This window comes from Thalassophryne amazonica, chromosome 6 (assembly GCF_902500255.1).
Source record: "Thalassophryne amazonica chromosome 6, fThaAma1.1, whole genome shotgun sequence".
NCBI classification, from domain to species: domain Eukaryota; kingdom Metazoa; phylum Chordata; class Actinopteri; order Batrachoidiformes; family Batrachoididae; genus Thalassophryne; species Thalassophryne amazonica.
Window position 1 is genome coordinate 126,267,649 of NC_047108.1, and position 15,600 is coordinate 126,283,248.

Sequence of the window (15,600 nt, forward strand, 5' to 3'; positions counted from 1 at the left end):
TTTTAGAAGTGTTTATTTCTCACTAGCTTCCACATAATATATGAGAAACATGTATATAAACACACAAAATGAAGCGATTTTGGAGACCCGCCACTGACATCACAGTGAAGCGCTACTCTGATTGGCTGTTATGCCCGCCACTCATAAACAAACTGAACAGATTAAAACAGAATGTGACATTTTAGCCTCTTAAAGTACCTCTTAAAATAGGTCAAGGTTAGCCATCTTTGAACTTGAACAAGGTCTGTGTCCCAAGAATGTTCTTTGTGAATTTGAAGACTGTGGCAGTTTTAGGATTGGATTTATGCTGAGCACAGACGGACACAAAGCCTTCACATACCCAATGACCATATTTGATGGCCTTGGGTAAACACCAATGTGCACTCCCAACACCACCAGTGCCAACAAGGTGCCTGCTTACGGGCTGGTAAGGTCAAGACATGATGCAGTGATTTGACGTTGTATGAATAAACTGAGCTGAGGTTTGTAATATGATACATCCATCCATTTTCTATATCCGCATACTCCAATAAAGGGTCATGGCAGGGCTGGAACCTATCCAGCAATCATTGGGCATGACGGAGGGCACACCCTGCACTGGACACCAGTCTGTCACAGGGCTGCATGTAACAGGATGAAGGTCCTGGTCCTGATTAGAAAGATGTTCCCACTAGCTTGGCTACGGGGGAATTCCCCTTTGGCTGACCTGGTAGAGGAATGGTCTTTAGTGCAAGCCGCCCGTGGTTTGATCCCACCGCTGTCCCGACCACAAAGGTCCTACTGTCACATACATATAAACAAACAAAAAGACCTTTACACCCGCATGCACACCTACAGTCAACTTAAAGTTTCCAATCCACCTAACCTGCATGTCTTTTGGAAACATGCAGAACCCACGCAAACATGGGGAGAACATGCAAACTCCACACAGAAAGCCCAAGGTGGGAAGCTATCCCATGACCTTCTTGCTGTGAGGCAACAATGTTAACCACTATGCCACTGCACTGCCCTTTGACCCATGTTAATTAATTAATTTTTAAAATAAAATAAGAAAAATCTGGCATTTGATTGTTGTGGAATAGGAATAATTAGATTTATAATTAAACTTTCTCTTACTCACAGTTAATTAATCTTTTTGAAAAGTATTTAAACATTTTGACATTTAAGTACTTTGATATGTATTATTATTATTTTTACTTTGATTGACAACCTTTTCTTTTAAACATTTTATGAACCAGTATTTTTTTTTAAATGTAACTCACACTTGGTTTTGAGTTAGATCTTGTAAGCACCTGTTTAGGAGTTTTGTTTTTTTTTGGCAGCACATCTCTGCAGAGTTTATCAGTGTTTGGGTGATATGATGCGGCCTGTTTGTGTTCCACACGTTGCGCAGTGATACTATCCTCTTCTGAAAGGAATGCATGATGTGGAATAATTGGCCGTACTCCTCTCTGACCACTTTAGTTAAAAGGGATTCAGATGGTTTGGGATCTCTCTCCACACCACCCTCCTCCACGGGAGCGGCGGCACACGAGGGGGATGGTATATTTGACTTGGAGAGCTGAATTTGGAAGGGGGTGAGAGCATTTACATAAAGGCCAAGCTAACTTTGGCCTCTGCGGTTTGTCCAAAGTGAGCTACTGGTGTTGATCTTTGTTGTAAAATACGTCGTTTTTCCTTCTCATCAGGACCTGGTGGTTCTGTCCGGCATTAAAAACAGATTCCCTGACTTAGGTCTGGATTTTGGATTATGGCAGTGTTCAGATGTCACGTGACACTCATGGCTTCTTGTCACCTCTTGCTGGCAAAGTTGACTGCTGGGAGGTCCAAGTGGACCGTGCTGCAGGTTTGACACAGGGACAAGCAATTACATGCAGCTACGGCTTATCTACCAATACATGTGTACGTTTACACACATACGCACAAGTTTATGCCGCCACACACACACACACACACACACACACACACACACACACACACACACACACACACACACACACACACACACACACACACACACACACACACACACACACACACACACACACAGATAGACTTTCTGACCACTCCTTTTACAGTCGACCTCTGGCTTTTTTGCCTGAGGCAATTTTGTCGTGAAACTAAAAATGCACCGTGAGCAAATGAGTTCATTTGTCTAGTGAACCAGCAAGCATTGCAGGTTTCACAATTTTGCAATAGATGTTGCAACTGACAGATGAAGAGATTTTCACAGCTCGTTGTTTGTTGTGTGCTTCGTGTCTGGTATATGTAATAATCAGCGCTGGCTGCTTTACGGTCCTTGTGTGAGTAATACTAATTACTTAAATACATAACAGAAGAATAATTTAACAACCAACATTCACAGCAGTTTTCATGACATGAAGCTGTGGTGCTCAACCTGTGGAGCTGGCTCCCTGTGAGTACTTGAACAACTGATGGACAAAGGAGAAATGCAATAAATATTGGACAAACTTGATGGATTTTGGATTGAAAACAAAACAAATACCACATACCATAGGTTAACAAACATATTCCATCAGAAAATGTACAAGGAAACTTTTTGGCAGGAAGGAGAGTAAAAGATGTGTTCTAACAGTCAAAACCAAAACCAAATCAAACCAGGATTTGTTATGTTTTGGTTTGATTGCTCTTGTTGAACTTGTAGAGATTTTCACTTATCAGTGACATTCATGTCTCGGAGGTCCTCGACCTTGAGATCAGGAGATGCCTGGGAAGAGCTTATGGAGTCATAGGTCTTTGGACAGAGGTGTTGGTGATGCTGATATCTTTGCAGGAGAATGGAGGTCCAAGTATTTAGGGTGATGGTGCTTCCTGTCTTACTGTATGGTTGTGAGATCTGGATGCTAACCGGTGACCTAAGGCAACCAATCAGTGTCTTTACTACTAGTCTCTTCATGAGCAGTTACTTGGGGAGACCTAAACTGCGGAGTACCACATGCGTTGAGGTATTGTCAGCTGTAACATTTTGACCATGTGGGGTTTCTCTGGGGACTTGTCTCACTTGTCTAAGTGTTGAGGGCTCCAGCAGCTGGACAAAGCCAAGAGGGTGCTGGGATTTCACCTGATTATGGCAAATAGATGGCTACTTTTGAGATGCAGGGTTGGGCCAGTTGTCTGTTTGGATGGTTTCCCAAACCAGGATCCAGGATGTCATTTGGAAAAATTCTACTTAGATTCTCATTTTGTAGGATCCCCTGTATCTTTCTCAAAGTATTTCAAAGATCATGTTGGGAAACATTTTCTTTGTACATCTAAAAAAAATCCTGCCACAGTTAAAACAAGATCCCATGGCATAATGACAGAATGTCCAGTTTATCAAGTTACTCTACTGGATCCTCAAAGTTTTTCCAAGTTATAGACAACTTCAATGTAATTTCCTTGATGCATATCTGTGAAAGTGAACCTAAGAAAATGAACCCATTTCATCTGTGAGGGGAAGATGCATTTTGTAAGGGGGAAAAACACCCAAAAATAGAATATTATTCAAACTTCTGCTGATGTTTGATTCGTTCAGTAGCGCATAAAAAAAGGCTGCGCTTATTCACCACTTTATTAATTTTGTTGAACGCAGACGATCACCTGTTTTAAACACGTCAATCATCGCAGCGCCTTGGAGTAAACACGGCTGTGATTTTGACGATCCTTAGAGACATTTTCTTTTGTTTGCACCCCCCACCCCGACATGGGGCTTATTAAAACAATTCAAGGACAAAGTAGGGGAGCCTGTTGTACCACGAAACCAGCCGTAGTATAAAGGATACGGTGGCGCGGCTGCACAGTTGTCCAGGATTAGCGCAGATGGACGTATCAGCCTCACACCACTGATGAATGGCTGAGGAGGACAACAGCTTCAAACGGGTTTTATAGCAGGAATGCAGATAGAGTCAAAACACTGGAAACTATACTTGTACAATGAGCACAAGCATCCACCAGGGCCTTCAGTGTGACACCATTTATTCAGTTTAGGGCATTTTCACACCTGAAAACCCAGAACAAGATTCCGACTCAGATTCATATTTTTTAAACGTTTGGTCCAGTTAGTTTGGTTTCACACTGCAATTATGCATTTGTGCTAAAACCTTTCCACGATGTCCTAACATGCTGCCGTCACATCGATGTAGGCTGCGTCTCTCTCTATACTTGACAATGTGTGATGTTTGTGACTTCATCTCCTTTCCACATGTGCTGCCACGGCTAAGTGTTTTTATGGTTGGTACTTTCTTGGATTGATAGTAATTCCATTTCCTTCTTGTTCTACTGTTAATGGCTGATGATGACCTGCCTGAATTTCGTTAAAATTGGTTCAAATGTCGGAAGGATCTGGACCAAGACCACCTCTTTTGGTTGGAATAAACTTTGGTCCTTTGGTCTGGATTGTGGTCTGAGGCAGCTTTCACAACTGCTGCTTTGCTTGCAGCCTTAAAGGCATCTTTTGGATTTACGTTCATATCTGTAAGGACACATCAAATCTTTGTGCACTGTATTCGATCAATGTCATAGTGCTTAACCCAAATTGTAAAAAAAAAAAAAAAAAAAAAAAGTAAATAAATAAAACATTAATAATCCTGATCCAAAATTATTCTGGATTATCACAAAGTTTATAAATTTGACAGATTCCTCTTGAAAGATCATCATGCTCATAACCGTGATTAACCTACCCCAGTTTTTATGCCGTCCTGTGAATAGGTCTGAATAAATCAACAGAAACAAATAAATATCACACCAGTAAATCAACTGAACAACCAGTATATACAGGTGAAAACTAACATTTCCTCCATGACAGATGTACCTTGAAATAAGTAAGACCCTTCGGCTGCTCCCTTGTTTTCACTTGGGGTCACCACAGCAGATCCAAGGTGGATCTGCATGTGATTTGGCACACGTTTTACCCTGGATGCCCTTCTGACACACCTCCACATTCATGGAGAATGGGTAGGGGTGGGTTTGAACTGGGACCTTCTGCACCGAACCTAAGTGCATTAACCACTTGGCCACCACCCCTGCTGCACCCAGCATGTACCCTGAAGTATCAGGACAAAATGATGAGGATCCCTGTGGTTCTGGGACTGCAAAATTGGTCCCACTTTTGCCCCACCCCTTGGTCCCCCTGGCAGTCCTGGTAACCAACAGGTAAACGTTGTTGTTGTTGTTGTTTGTCTTTCAGCTGTCCGTGGATGTCCAGGGTCACCAGAGCAGACTGAATACATACATAGACTGAATACATTGGGATTGGCACAAAGTGGATATCGATATTCAATCATTTTGGTGATGGGGAAAGTGCAGTTTCATAATCCTTAAGAGTTTGAGTGGCTATACATTATTGGATTAAAATACAGTACGACCATACAACTTAAAAGGTTAATGTCGTTAAACTACAGTGTTAAACAAGAAAAAGTGAGTTTAACTCTTTGAACTTGAAGTGCTACTTTTTTTTTTAAAGGTGCCACTACAGGAATGTTCACACCAAGTTTAGTGCTTGTTTTGCAATCTCGCCAATTTGTCACTTATCTGCTGGGCTGTCGGTGGAAGTAACTGAATAATTTACCTCTCAGAGGCAACCAGAGCTTGAAATTGTGTGACCTTAAAGAAACTGCCTCTGGCTGGTCTATGATTTACCTGTAATTTAGAGATTACTGGGATTAATTTAGGTGCTGTAATTAGCTTCCTTCAAAATATGTCATTAGTTCTTATCTGAGTAACAAATAATCACCAATACTGTTTGTAATAAACAAATAAAAACAATATTTGATTTGATATCATTCAATGATATTTAGCTCACACGAATCAGACTAATCTGATCCAACACCCAGAGTTTTTTTTTCCCCCCACATCCTGACTGTGCAGAACCCCGCCCCCCTTCTAAACACAAACTGGTGACAAATCTTCAAACCAACTTCCTCTCTTTCCTTTCAACTCAAGTAATGGCCCAATGAAGTGGATTCTCTCCGTCCTGAGTCATATCCTCCACGCCAAATATTTATGCTGCCTATTCTGGAGCTGAATCGCGGCGGTAGCACTCACCTCGTTACATCCTGTCTGATATGAAATGATATTATCGTTGCACCAACCTTCCATAATGCAAATCAAATGTTCATGTGATTTCACATCTGGCTGACCACTGGCACATTAATCAGGATGGGAATGATTCAACTGGAGGTGGTGACAGTGAATGCCTCATCCAGGCTTTTAAGGCACTGTTGTTATCTGAGGGGCCAGGCCGTACTTATCTCCCAGAAGGAACTGTATGTGAGCAACAACAATAGAACTGATTGAATGCATTCCCCTAAAGGTGTTAGGTTACACCGGCCTGCTCTGTTTAATAGATGATATCAGTCTTAAGGGACTTTACCACGTGATCTTTATCATGGAGCATTTGAGAGACGCTGCAACATTTACGACATTGAACGATGATGAGCATATTTTATTTAGGGCTTTAACTAATAATGATTTTAGTCATTGATTAATATGTTATTATTTTCTTGATTAATTGATTAGTTGTTCTGGTTTGTAAAATGTCATAAAATGGGGGAAAGAAAGTCGATTTGTGTTTCAGAAACCAAATATGATGTGCTCAAACACCAAGACATTTTTTTAGATGCATAAGTATTAGGTGTGTATTTTGTTGGTAATGTACAGATTGTGTCATATTTGTCCATTATATTATCTGAAACCCACTCTGAGTAGTTTTGTTTGATAATTTGTTGAATGCCTCATAAGGTTCAAAGCTCACATTTTGATCTTCCAAACAATTTCATCAAATGACATATTTGTACAAAAGAGCATGTTGTGTATTTTTGTCCAAGGATGGGACACTTTGTCCCAAATACTCTGATTTAGACCAATGAGACCCCATTTTGTTCCCTAGAAAAATTGCCCAGATACTGTAAACCATGACATTTCTGTGGTGCAATTTTCTAAAATTTCTTATTTTGGCACGTGTGTTTCTTCATTTATTAGAAATATTTTTGTTGTAATTTTTTTTTAATTTAACATTGTCTATTTCAAACACTGAATGTTCAACATTTATTGGGGCATCAGTTATGATGGGGATACATGTCTCTACATGTTATTCTCAAGTGCTTCTTTAAAATGCTTTGTTCTCTGTGAGACAATGATTAACAAGTCTTTAATTGTTCCACAGAAGAATATCGCACAGGGATTAATAGCAACAACATTGTTCCTGTGGTTTCACATTGTTCAACACTTTGGAAACCTTTATGAAAGGTTTACCCTGAGACAGTCTGTCTCAGGGTGAAGAGGAGGCCGGCACAAACTTATTAATGGATTATATTAACATTAATCTACACTTCTGGGTGCTTCCATTTGTGATGACACCAAGGTATTCAGTTTACTGCCAAACAGGAGTAAAAAACAAACAAAAAAAACAGTCATATTTAAGAAACTATATATATATATAGTGTATGTACAACTTAATTCAAACATTTGATTATCAAAAATCAAAATGTAAGGCAATTACTTTATTAATCAATTAAGAACCAATTATTCAATTATAGTTTCAATTCGAGTTTTATTTTACAATTTATTTGAATGAAAATAACATTTCCAAAAAAAAAAGCTCTAAAAAACAAAACATGAATCTTACCCTTAAGCACGATACCCCCTACGTGATTTTTTAAAAAGACCTCATAATGCAATTAGCCTAACAAAGAAAATGGTAATGTATGAGCTGGTATGGATGCATGGGTGGGATGCATCTGTATAGACATGAGTGCTTCTGGGGAATTTTCACACCAAAAACTGCAGGAGAGCCAGACATGTATTCATATAGTGCAATCTCTCCATGGTGCAATTGAAAAAGAAGAAGAAAACCTTCTTACATGCAAAAACATGCCTATTATTAAAAAGTCCTCTCGCTTCCTGTCTTTTTGTCTCATCTTAAAAATCTCTCAACTGTGCCTATAAATCCCAATTATTTGTCAAAAAGGGTTGTAATCTAACCAAGTGATCACTGACATGGTTTGAATTTATATATAACAACATTAAGGCGTATTATCAGACCACCAGCAGACTTGTAGCTGGGGGTGGAATCACATATGCTAATAAAGCAGATGTCCACAGTCCTCAACACATTCCAGGCCGCCTATAAAACAAAGTGCCTTTCTTCCAGAGCAGGACCCCCCCCCCCCCCAATCTCTGACTGTCTCCAACCCTCACAAAGCTTCATATAAACATTTAGTGTTATAACCTGATGATCCTGACGATGCTCAGCCCCTCCCTACCACTGACTCCAAACAATGTCAGCAATTTGATCCCCAGAGCACAGTGGAAGAAGCACCCTGGTGTGGCCAAGGTGTTGGTTCTTGTGCGAAACTTCGTGAAACTAGAAATTTTTGTGTGTCCCATTTGTACTCAGAGGTCAGAATTACCCAGCTATGCCCCCCAGAAATGTCCCAGAAGTCATAATTAAAAGTCATCAACACTTACGAACTCCACATATTCCAAGTTCCCAAGTCCACATGGCCGCTCTGAGCGCCAACCACAGCGAGAGGTGTAGTTTTTGCTTTTTTTAGCGCTTCTGTTTTTTGTGTGTCCAGTTTAATAAACTGTGTGCAAAGTACTGTCCTACTGCTGTCTGTGGACATGATGCTGTAATACTTTTATGCGTGAAATGCTACATGTGTTGTTATTAACTGATGGTGCTAACACTGGCTAAACTGGTAGCTGATGCTAAAAACAATGGCTGTCTACGCTGTGCTACAAACAGAGCTGTTAATTAAAACACTAATGTATTTCTCTTCCGTAAGGTGTCGTTTGTGGACTGAATCTTTTTTGTAGCACTCTATACTCCAAAATCTTGGAGGCATCCTATTTTGCAATTTGCAGTGCTGTGTGAAAAATCGAACACATTTACCTCATGTGTGATGTCATTTCCAGTTACGACTTGCTAAGTAAATGCAATGCAGCATTAGGTTATGTTAATGCTGACATTAGATAGCTAATGTCAATTAGTTTTATTGTAACTTAAGGAAAATGCTAGAAAGTAGCTAACATTAGCATTTGTGTGTAGAGTGTTAAGGTGCCCTGACACTTGCCCTGACACACATTTTGGCTCCGCACGCTCTCACACTTTGTCGTGACAATCCCACCCACTTCCCAGCTGGATGCCATGCTTTGTGCACTGGACGCTGCTTTTATAAAATAAATTTTTTTTCAGATTAGTCATTTTCTCCCAGAGTTTGGCTGTTGAAAACACCTCTAATTGCTTCTGAAATCACAGAGGACCATTTCAGCGGGAGCTTTTTTTCTCTCTCTTTCCTGTGCTTCATGAGGTGGAGAACATATTTGGAACCATCTTAAAGGTAATTATTTGTAATGTTTATATTGTAATGGCTTGATGAAACAGTTGCATGTTTTTTCCTTCTTATGAGCCTCATCAGAATCATTCAGATGAGCTGCGCTGTGATGCGGTGTGCTGACGCAATCACTCGCACACACATGCAGTAGAGAAGCTTGAATCTTCGACTGGACTGGGTTGCTTGACGTGAGGACGTTTTGCTTCAAATTGCAGACGCTTCCTCAGCTAAAATTCTTGCTCTGATAGTCTGACTTCTTCTTGTGGTTCTTCTCAACAAGGGTGAGACAGAAGTCCAGTTCAGTCGAAGATTCAAAACCCAGTCGAAGATTCAAGCTTCTCTACAATGGAAACCACCTGGACAACTGAGAGCCTACACAGAAACTCACACGCAGTGTTTTTAATTGTTTACGCAATGTTCACATGAAATTCACATAATTAATGCGCAACAGAGATTTTGAACATTTCAAAATTTTCTTTGCTCACTTGCATGACGCTGTGCACAGTTTACAACGGTTTGTAGTGCATTTACTCTAATGCACAGCAGAGTGCGTGCAAGTACACGGATCAAAGTCATGCAAGTGTCAGGGCGCCTTTAGCAAGTTTGAATTCAGAACCTCTGAAGGTAAGAAAGTACAGTGTGTTAAACAAGCTAGATACTATAACTTGCATCAACTACAGTATCCTTTGGCTTGATCCAGAGTGGATAAATGACCCAGAGTGGATAAATGTCAAAACGTAACCTTTGCGTTTTCATGTGTACAACCAATACACAACTTTTGTGAAATGACGATGTCATTGCCCCACTCGCTAACCTCATCCTGCCGCAACACGTCACATAACAACAACAGCAGTGATGAATGACAGACTTGTGTTTGTGATACAGAAGCTACTGAACTTATGATGGGAGGGGGACAGGTAGATAAGAGTTTCAACAAAGGTTCAGAAATGGTATGGTCCACATTACAGGTGTCTGACATCATGTTACAAGAGTTTTCCAGCCATGAATATGGGAACTATATTGTAATATTTACAATTACAGACAAGAAGGATATACTGTATGAGTGTTACAAGCACCTTGTCATTGTCATGTTTGAATTATGGAGGGTACTGGGGTATCAGATATCGCCACAGTACCCCCAGTGTTTATGTCTGTCTATATATGGTCCTGCGATGGACTGGCATCACATCTAGGATGTACCCTGCTTCTTGCCCAGTGACCACTGGGATGGGCTCCCCCCCCCCCCCCCCAACCCTCTTGTGACTCTTAATTGGAACAACTGAGTACAAAAAATTAATGAATACTGACAAAAGTGAAACATATTCCGAGCTCAGCGGTTGGATCTAGAGATGTGTCAAAATTAAACATGTTCATTCTTAATGTCTCACCTTTCCGCTAGGTTTGATGAAAATCACTTCCTATGAGAACAAACTAATTAACAGACAGGTATAAAATGCCATCCTCTTTGTTGGAGTAACAGAATCTTTGTTAGTTCCAGTGTTGAGATCTGTTTTGCTCCTATATAGGGGAAACTGGGGTACAGTGGATCACGGGGTACAGTGAATCACGGGGCACAGTGAAACAGGAGCTATATCTGCAAAACTACATATATATTTGCAGCAGTTCTACCATATTTTTATGCATAAAGACATCCCCCTTATAAATTAGTGCTTTGTTTTTGGATACATTAAGGGTAAAACTAAGTGGCAAGTAAAGTCAGTTTTTTCCTATCAAAAGTAAATTTTATGGATGTCAATGTCTTTGTATTTAATACCTTAGTTGCTCCTGGTGTGTAGTGAGTGCCTTGTATGGCAGCACCCTCAGATCGGTGTGAATGTGAGGCATTATTGCAAAGTGCTTTGAGCGTCTGATGCAGATGGAAAAGTGCTATAAATGCAGTCCATTTATTTTGTATTTATTTCTCACAACAGAGGAAAGGTGGCCCAAAAAACCTGTTCTTAGTTCAAAGACTACCCCGTCCAACCGATGAGTATGTGTTATGTCTTCTCCAGACTATCAGCTATTTGATCACATGACTCGTGTGTGTCACATGCACCCGGGCCACAGTGAATCAGTCTAGAAAGTGATTTACTAAGCCCCAGTATCGAGTGGATGACAAATATTACTTGTTGAAGCTTACACATTTATTTTTCCATGAATTATTCTATAATTACTGTATATAAACAACTGTTTTCACGTTTGAACAGAAATGATGACAGTTGTATTTATAATAGTTCCTAAAGGACTTATATCACTATATAAGACACTCACGTCACATAGCTGGTTTGCTGGATTATAGTTTGTAGATGCATCAGAATATACTTAATAGTTTTGAAGAAATCTTTATAATCATGTGTGTTTTTTCATTATATTCTAAGTTGATTCACTGTGCCCTGTGAATTAGTGTCTGAGGCACAGGGAATCAAAAATTTTAAAATCGATTTTAAACACCTGTAAATTACACTTGGGGAGGCATAAATAACAGCCTTATAAACAATAACTTGCTGTATTAAATCCCCAATAGAATGAACTAAACCTTTGCAAAATGTGTTTATGCTGCCACAAAACAACATTTCTGATCCACTGTGCCCCGGATTCCCCTATCATCATGTATGCTGATGATATGAAGTGCAGGAGTTTGGCTGGTCTTTGAACGGGGGTGACATCCCGTCCTCATAACAAAACATATGGTCAGTTCTGATTTTAAATGCTTCCAATGACTTTACATCTTATGTGACCTGAGTGCAATCAAGAGAAGGAACTACAACATCAAAACAAGCAGGCTGCCAACAGCTTAGATTACAACAACGATGATGGCTTCAAATGCCATCAGTCATGACTGATCAGCTTTATTTAGTATTCATATAAAACTAATGGACACAGAAAAGTAGCACACTTTACACTGGGGGGGGCAATCAAGATGCATGGGTTTTGTTTTTGTTCTTGTTGTAGCATTGAATGAACAGACAGACAAATAAATACGTTTAATCAGCAGTAGCAGTAGGAATCGGCAACACAATTCATACCACATAGTCTATTCTGCCCCCCCACACATACACACATTATTGGAAACATTTGACTTGTTGCAGGACCTTCTTCAGCTTTTGTTTTCACAGTCTTGAGCTAGTCACAAATATCTAACACCGCAATGTTAAAGATCCGTAGCAAAGGGTGGGGTGGAGTACAGGGACCCCCACATCCAGTAAACTGCCAAGTTGGCGCAAACCTCAAGTAGCCATGGAACTGGTTTATGCATATAACAAATTAAATCTATGTCAATTCTGTTTTTGGTGACTTGCATTCAAAAATCAAGTCAAAAACACATGTGACCATGTGATCATCCGAATTTTCCCAAGGCTCTTAATCATGAGTGACGTGGGATGTTTGAGCTGTTCAAAAGATCACGCGGTAACACCTTTAACAGACATCAGACGCCGTCAGGTTCAACACCCCTGCAGAAAAATGTGAATGGCTGTTAAAGCAGAAAAAGACAGAAGTATGGCTCTACTTTTTGAGTCTTTACGTGATAAATCTGTTACTGCAATCACTTTGGAAATCCTGCGTAAGCCGTTTCCATGTGTGTGGAATAACGTGTCTGTAAATTATCTACCTCCTGTTCATACACAAGTCAAAAGTGGACTGATGAGTGGGCTCAGAGGGAGCTGCTGAGCTGGTTTCTGAGGTGCGCAACAAACAGGTAATGCTTCCAGCAGCTGTGGAGGACTTGGGATGAGAACACACGTACTTCCTGCTGGGCGGAGATTTCATTATTATAACTCACCACTCAGTTCATAACACATGTATGATTTATTAACACAAACACCACATACGCACTAGATGTATAACATCATTCATACATCCACAATTTCTCGAAACCTTAATCTATTCCTGAATTATTCATCTTATAAACATGTTCCTAAACGCTTCCCCAGAAAACTAATCCAACAAAACAGCCTATCACTCATAACGATGCCACATGAACAAGGTGAGCACAGCGAGTTATGGTGATCCGGGGACACACAACTCTTCCTTTTTTCCCAAACTCTGAAGATTTGTGCTCATCTGTGATTTCAGGTAACCCCCACGTCATTTTCATGGTGGTATTTAGCTTCACTGTGAAGAAAACAGGTAAATAAAGCCACTGTCCATCTGTCTGTTTGTTTACAATAACTTCAAAATGCAAAGAGCAATTTCCATCAAACTTTGTGGATACACTGAGTGGATCTTCCTCTCACAACACAGGTCATGTCAAGGTCACTGGTCAAATTTTAACAACAAATCTAAGGTAAAGCCTGGGTCCCACCGAATAGTGAAGGATGAAGGAGCCATACATGGGTGTGTCAGCGATTATTAGAAGAATGAGCCATGTTTTCATCTATCACATATCCGCTATGAAGGTGCCTCTATGTGCCTCTCTGTAGCCCGCATGTGCCATGTAGCAGCCTCAAGTGAGCCACGACCAACCGGTCATTAGAGCCTCGAATGGCTCGCATCAGCCACACTAAGCCACATAGTGCCATGATAACACACGTTTAGACATGAGTTTTGTCCAAACCTCCAGCCCTCCCACACCTGGTCCCTTTAAAGTGTGGGTTTTCAATTCACAGACTCACAGCAGCATTTAAAGATGTCCCATTTTTTAAACGCAGTCCAAAAACAGACACAGCACAGTTCCGCGGTTGTGCGCTGTGCGCCAGGCTGCTGTCCACCTGTAATGCACCAGACCAGCTAGACCCGAACCACGGGTTCCTGGAGAGCTGCCTCTGTGCTCCTTGCTGGCTCTGTGGCTCGCTGGCTTTTCTTCTGCGGCTTTTTAAACACACAAAACGTTTGTCTGTTTATTTCTGCAAAATCGCTCTTTTGCACGTGCGCTGCTGTTGTCTTTTCATGGAGAGCCGCCTCTGTGCTCTTTCCATCTGTGGCTTCCTGGCTTTATTTTTTCACTGGCTTTTTAAACACAGTCATTTTTACACTGTGATTCCACTTTTAACTTGTGTTCGTCCGTTTATTTCTGAAAAAGCGCTCTTTTGCGCGTGGTGCCATTCTGCATACAGAATGAGGTGGCCGCTTTAATTATATACACCTGTGGATCATTTTCCAAAATAAATAAATATATATATTTCTTTCTTTCTTCCGCAGCTTACAAGTCACTGTGATACAACTTTTAACTTTGTGTTATGTCTTCAGAATCAGTCTTTTGCACGCTCTCCTTCTGTGTTGCCGCACAGCTTCTGCTCTGCTTTTAGTGGCTTCACTGGAGTTATTATCTTCCGTGGCTACACATCCACTTTCACGCAGTCACCCAAATTTTAACTTTGTGTTTGTCCAATATTGACTGAAAAATAGAAGTGGGCAGATTGATCCTAATATAGATAATATCGATACCAACGCTGGTATTGATATTGAATTATCCTTGTGTAAAAAGATTGATACTCAAGCTTTTTTTCTCTCCCGCACACACTGACTGTTGCGCACGCAGATTCATCAAAGTCTACTCTCTGTAAGAGCAGCGTTGCGCTGTGTCACACAACACAGAGCAGCGCACCCTTGTATTGTGGTTTGTCAGCCCTCTACCTCAGGAGATTTTAAGTTGTGTTGAGTGATATTTTTCAAAACAAAAATGTTGATTGTGATAATGAAGTATTTTGTTGTCACGTACAATGTTTGGTGACATTCTATCCTAGGGCTTTTGGAGCCTTTGGATCTATGAAGCTTAAATATGAAAAAGTATCGCTGTCGGTATCAATATCGGTGATACTGGGCCTGTATTTACTTGGTATCGGATAAATAGCAAAATTCCCGGTATCACCCACCTCTACTGAAAAATGACTTTTGTGAGCTGGCGTTCTGTTAATGCTCGTTTGAAGTGTGATGAGTCACTGCCTCAGTGCACACACACAGCAAAGCTCATGTGATCCATTAACAAGACATTAAATCAACATACTTTTACATACAACAGACATCAACATAGAACAGACGTACTTTTACAGCTAGGAACTGTTTTATCAAGCTATAAAAACTTTAAAAATAGTTACCTTAAGCTGTTCCACATGGAGCAGGAAAGAGAGGAAAAAAACAGCCTCTCAGGTCCTGCGTAGCTGCTAGGCGCATGGATAATGGGCTTTTAGCAGCCTTGTAAGCACCACGCACATGCCTCTAAGCCATCGCAGTAACTCGTACACCAACTGCGCCACGCTGTTGTTGCTAAATTTTGAACTTCTTGAAATTAGCGCCACACTCAGAGAGGAGCCTCGTTAACTGAAGA

General features: G+C 40.6%; 1 long non-coding RNA gene across 1 annotated transcript; it reads left to right on the forward strand.

Annotated features, from left to right (window-relative positions):
* Window positions 1-2,751: 2,751 nt before the first annotated feature.
* On the forward strand, window positions 2,752-15,324 carry LOC117511738. The gene is made up of 3 exons (XR_004561064.1): window positions 2,752-2,834; window positions 6,238-6,240; window positions 15,312-15,324. It is a non-coding gene; the product is annotated as an uncharacterized LOC117511738 (long non-coding RNA).
* The last annotated feature ends 276 nt before the right edge of the window (window positions 15,325-15,600 follow it).